Source organism: Manacus vitellinus, unplaced genomic scaffold (assembly GCF_001715985.3).
Source record: "Manacus vitellinus isolate BGI_N305 unplaced genomic scaffold, ASM171598v3 scaffold_13_pilon, whole genome shotgun sequence".
NCBI lineage: Eukaryota > Metazoa > Chordata > Aves > Passeriformes > Pipridae > Manacus > Manacus vitellinus.
This window is the reverse complement of record NW_021938999.1, coordinates 17523933-17529605: the sequence shown is the minus strand read 5'-3', so window position 1 is coordinate 17529605 and position 5673 is coordinate 17523933. Positions and strand designations below refer to the sequence as shown.

The following is a 5673-nucleotide window of genomic DNA, read 5'->3' as shown; positions in this document are numbered from 1 at the left end:
GGGGTTCACAAGCATTGATGGCCGGGACTGAGAACGCGAATTTAGCCGAATCATCCGGATTGAGATATATATGAAAAAAGCAGTCCTTTATATCAGTCACCACTAGGGGCCATTCAGCAGGGAGCATAGATGGAGAAGGCATTCCCTGCTGGAGGGCTCCCATTGGCTCTAGGACTTCATTTACTTTGCGCAGGTCCTGAAGAAATCCAGCTGGGGGGGACCGGCGGGATGATCACCACTCCTGATGATCTCTGAGCCCAAGTGAGGACGCAGGAGTTCTCTCAGAATGAGACACCTTCAACTGCGCCCCACGTTGGGCGCCATCTGCCACGGCCCGAGGGGAAAAGGGAAGGGGACGTGGCACCACACGAAAGGGTTCAGACGCAGCTGAGGGTCTGGGTGCAATGCCAGTTTATTAAGAGAACTCAGGGACTTATACAGGGTAAGTCTGAGGGGAGGATTCATAACTGGGGAGGTGCATGGGACTGACAACCAAGGGTGAGACAGGATTGGGAGACAGGGGAAAGGTGGGCATAACTTATGGGTATCCAGGGGAAGGGACCAATGGGGGCTCACTCTGCACTGCAGCAACTCTCAGCCAATCAGTGGAGTGGAAAAGCAGGGGAGAACAGGGGAGTAAACAACTTTTGGAGGGAAAATCTGAGGGACCAAGGGGAAAAACATTAGGGTACATTAAACTGGGTATGAAACTGGTATTAAAATGGGGGATAACAGGTCAGTCCGGTAGAATGACAGTCCATTCAGGCTCCATAAATGTCTCTCCACGCCTGAAATCTTTCCCAATGGGATTTCTCATTCTCCTCACCCCAGAAAGCCAGAGGTTCCCTCAGGTGTCACCTCCAAAGGTCTCCATTGATGTGTGGCCCATGGAGGGCTGTGGGTACTACATCAGGAGTGTTGCAACCTGACTGAGTTGCATCAACTGGTTTTGTTAACCAAAATCTGGTTTTGAGCATGCTTCAGAAAAAAACGTAATCTTGTTTTGCAGCAGGTGGTGATGAGTTCAGCACAACTATAAAAGCCGTGCTGTGTTTCAGTACCTAATAGCCAGGGCATCCCTTGCCCCAGAGAATTTGCTCAAGTCAACCTTTTTCCACCACTGATTTACAAAGCATTTCATATGCATTTAATATATAAATCACTGGAACCTGACATATCTTTAACAAGTCTGATTTCCAGTGTCTTCTCAGTTCATTTTCCTCTCTGAAAGTGCTTTGTATGCTTCTAAAGACCCTTTCCCCAACTGATTTAAGTCAGATGATTCTCACTCAAGACTTGTCTTGATTTACATGCCAGACAAGTTTTCCCCACAAAGGAGGGAATTTCCATGTTAGGGATAGCACAGGGCCCAGTTTTACATTTCCAAATAGATAAAACAGGCACTTTGCTTCATGTAATTTGCAGTTAAGTACCTAATTAGGTAATTGCCTGTTAATTCAAAGACTGCTTTTTGTGCAACTGGCTTTGAAAAAGTGCTGCCTGAAAACAAGCAGAAAGAGAAAAAATTAAAATGTTGCTTTTCTTGCCTAATTTTAATTACTCTTTTTATCTCCCAGTGAACGTAATGCCCCTGGATCGTGGTGCAGAGGACCAGAGGTGCATGGGAGCTCCTGGCACTGAGCATATTTAGGAAGTCACTAATATTTGTATAATTAATTGCTTTTCAGACTCCTCCATGTTGATCTCCAGAAGCATTTCAAGCTCGACACACAGAAGCTGTTTCTCCATGAGCAGCTGTGGGGCATTTGGCTGGTGGTTTCGACAGCAGGCAGCAGAGATGAATCAAGGACGTGGCATCCGCAGTCATGACCTGGAATTTGAACTCTTTGGTGCCTCTCTCCTCCCAGAGGGATGGAGGGGAGGCGGAAGATCTCAGGATCTTCTGATTGCCATCGATCCAGCTGATTTGCTGAGCACTGGCCTTGTATTGTGTCTGTATGCTCTTTGAGAGATGATTTCAGTCTGAAAAAAAGCCTGTGAGTATCCTGAGAGCTGGAAATCAGATGCTCTGATCTCACGTTTCTCCAGCATTTAGCCATTGCCTCTACCACCAGCACCTCATAAAAAAAAAATTTAAAAAATCATGGAACATAAGAAAAACCATGAGATAAAAGAAGAGATGAATGTTGCTGATTTTAACAGGTTTTTTTGTTCTGATGTATTTGGAGGGGAGAGGGAATTGGATCATATTTTCATCTTTTTTTTTGCCCCACATCCATGAGGACTAGACACTTCTTTGATAGAGAGGGAAAAAAAATAGAGATTTCCGAGTGGTAATATGACTGAAAGAAAACATGAATACATGGAATTCATGCCAAGGTGGTGAGGTCTGGCAATGCTGCCATGTGTCCTGTGTTACACTCAGGAGTGGGAGAGAGGCACTTGCATTGTGGATGCCATGCCAGTGGCTGCCCCTGTCCTTCTCCATGGTTTCTGAGGGTGGGATGGTCACATCTGAAGACAGAGTTATAGGAAAGAGTTTCCAAGAAGGAAAACACAGGGAGGGGTGTCCATGCAGCCCTTTAGTACCTGTGTGGATGTGAGCTAAAGCTAAACAGGACCAGGGTATAGAGATGGGCACTGTGCATAATTGACTGCCCTGATTAATTAAAAGCAACTTCTCGGCATGGGCAATGATGGAGCATCCTCAGATGGATCTGCACGTGTCCCAGTGGACATGTGCCCCAGTCCCTCCTGCCTGTGCTGGGCTGAGGCTGTGCATGGGCAGGTGGTGGTCAGGAAAGCAGCTTTGTCAAAAAAACCAAGTCAAGAGGGAGCAGCCATATCTCCACTGCAGCTTTAGGTCAGTGTTGTGGCACCAGCACACATGTACCCTGTGCTTCTGCAGGGGCCCCATGCTTGAAACAGCTGCTGGAGGACGTGTGGGATCAGAAGGGAAATCCTGTGCACCCAGGGAATGTCCTTTTGATGCAGGATCATAAGCAAAACCCTAACAAAGTAGTGATGGATCCAACAGCCCTGGGCAGAGCCCACACTGCTGGAACCACCTGCTTCATGGAACATTTTCCTAGAGTTAAGTAATGGTTTTCTAAAAATTTATCAAATTGCCTTTTTTTTTTTTTTCTCCCCAAAGGCTTTTTTTGCCATCTGTGTGCAGAATCTCCAGCAGAAATTCCAAGATCTGGAGTGATTTCGTCCCATGCCATGAGAAGGATCTGCTCTGCACACCTTAGGCCGTGCAAAAAGGAGAAAGAGAAGAAGGCAGAGCTTTCTGTGAGCTCTCTGTGAGCCTGATCACTCATCAAAGGCAGCTGCCTCCTGTGCTGACCTGAGGACGTGACAGATGTCTGTAGCCTTTACAGGTGCAGGGCCTGCATTTCATCGATCTTTTTTCCTTGGGTGACTTGGAGCATGGATTATTAGCAGCTCGGATTTCTTTGGCCACGGTACTTAGTTGTGTACACATCCGGGTTAAATCTAAGCAATATTTCTGATCCATGTAGGCTTCTGACTTGGTTCTGCGTCTTCGGTGTTTACAAAATGATCAACATTTGAACTCTCCTGTTCTTTTCATTAAATGTCAGCAGAAACTTTTTTTTTTTTTAATAAACAGTGCAGCCTCCCCCTGCAATGTTCATAACCAAGAAACTGTGGCATCACAAGAGCATGAGGAAATATTGCTGATTAAAACCAGGGTAAGAAATGACGGTGAAAGTGTTTGTGATTTTTTTTTTCATTGCAGAATCACAGTGAAGTGGCTGGTAAAATGGGACCAGCTGGTTGAACCCCACTTGGGTTGAATACAAGGTTTAATGCACTGAAACTACTTCCACTGGCATGTGGAGCTGGTCATATGCTTTTGATATGAAAACTCTTAACTGTAGCGTGACAATTTAATTTCTCGTGTGAAACACGTCTCACATCACAGCTTTTCCCCCACCTCTTTCTGTTTTGACAAAGCAAAGCAAGTTTGGGCTATTGTTGGCTCTCTTTGCCTTGTTTTTGTCTTTTTCCTGAATCTCATTAATATACAAGTGGTATTAAATAATAATGATGCCAGTAGTGACCTCTGCTGTGCCTTGATGTCTGCTCCCTTTTGCTTCCAGGAGCAGATGTTGTCTGTCTTTGTTTTCTGTTGCCAAATGGGGACTTTGCCCCTTTAACCTTTGATAAGGTGCCTTAATAGCCTCTAATGTGAGATTTTATCACAAGCCAAGTAAAGGATATCCGCCTCTTAGCTTTTATTAAACGTTCCCATTGTGTTTTACAGCAATTTAAGGAAGTCCAGTTTCCTCTGTCTTTTTGCAGGTGGTATTTATCCCCTGCAAACAGGTGAGCATCCGCCGTGGAGGGAGCACCCATGGACAGAGGTCCTGTCCAGGGCTCTGTCCTGGGTGCTGCTCCAGCACCGAGCCCTAACCAACCTGCACCACAAACCAGTCAAACAGGGTGATGCTATGAATGATCAATGGGTTCCAACAAGACTCACCTGGGCCACGTTTTCCAGAGATTGCTGATGTGAGGTGGGGAGAGCGGTGTGTACACAAATACTGCTGGGGTCTTGGTGCTTGTTCTCCTCTTGCTGTGTGCATGGACAGGAGCCACTGGGTGCTTTTGCACCAGCAGTTAAATGCTGTGGTGCTGTAAATCTGCTCTAACACTTCCTATGAAGAGACACCCTCACTACGTCCTTCCCTTCCTCATCCCTTTTGCAGCATTTCATACTTTGCTCCTGCACTCAGCCACCCCGAAAACCCCAAGGGAAAGTCCACCTCCCAGTTTCTACCTATTTATTTACCTGGGCATATACATGGCTCATATGAACAGCCATCAGCCCTGGGCTGGAGTGGTGAGGGCTCTCCCCGGGGCAGGCAGACTGCATTGCACCTTAGGTGAGAGTGTGCCTGGCTCCGGGAAGCCTTGTGGGCAATTTGGGAAGGTGGCACTTTGTGGCTGGGATGTGCCTGTGTGCTCTCCCATGGCCTCTTGAAGCATCAGGGGGGGCTTCTGCTGAGTCCCCCTTGGCCTTACCCACATCTCTCCTTAATTACATTGGATTTGGTATTCCCACCCCTACCTTTGCTGTCTTGGCCTGTTTGACACCTTGCCATGTCACACCTGGGGAACATTTCATCAACACCCTTTCTTTTGCCAGGCTGGGGCAGCAGCAGACACAGAAGAGCTGCTGTTTCTTACTGATCACCACATGGAAAATAAAACAGGCACACAGCAGCCTCTGCCATGCTCCCCTCAGCACTGCTGCCCAGCCCTCAAAGGAACCACCTCCTTCCCCCTCCAGACCTGGAATTTCACCTGTGCTGACAACACCTACTTTGGCGGACAAGCCTCGTGCCTCACACTGCCTGCTAGCACTCTCCTTGTGTCCCTCACCCTTTGTAGGGCTTTGTTTCCCCAAGCCACATCCCATCACACTGCGCCTGGGCATCCCCAAAAATTTGCCACTTCCTGTGTCTGGGACATGCCCTGGGCAGAGCCGCTCCTGCCATGTGGATGGCACCGGCATAACCCCATTATCACCAGCACGGGGCTGCTTCAGCCCCATGCACAGCCCATACACCCTGTGCTTTCCTGTGCCAAGATTCTTGCCAAGGCTGCAGCCTATAAATAATCCAGGAGTCTCACCTCCTGCTCGGCTCCACACGCTGCCACCCTGCTTTGTTTCACAACGAG

At 47.6% G+C, this 5673-nt stretch overlaps 1 long non-coding RNA gene across 1 annotated transcript; it reads left to right on the top strand.

The window, feature by feature from the left end:
* The first annotated feature begins 208 nt into the window (after positions 1-208).
* On the top strand, positions 209-3580 carry LOC108638831. Its single transcript, XR_001920094.2, has 3 exons — positions 209-442; positions 1689-1997; positions 3116-3580. It is a non-coding gene; the product is annotated as an uncharacterized LOC108638831 (long non-coding RNA).
* Positions 3581-5673: the final 2093 nt, after the last annotated feature.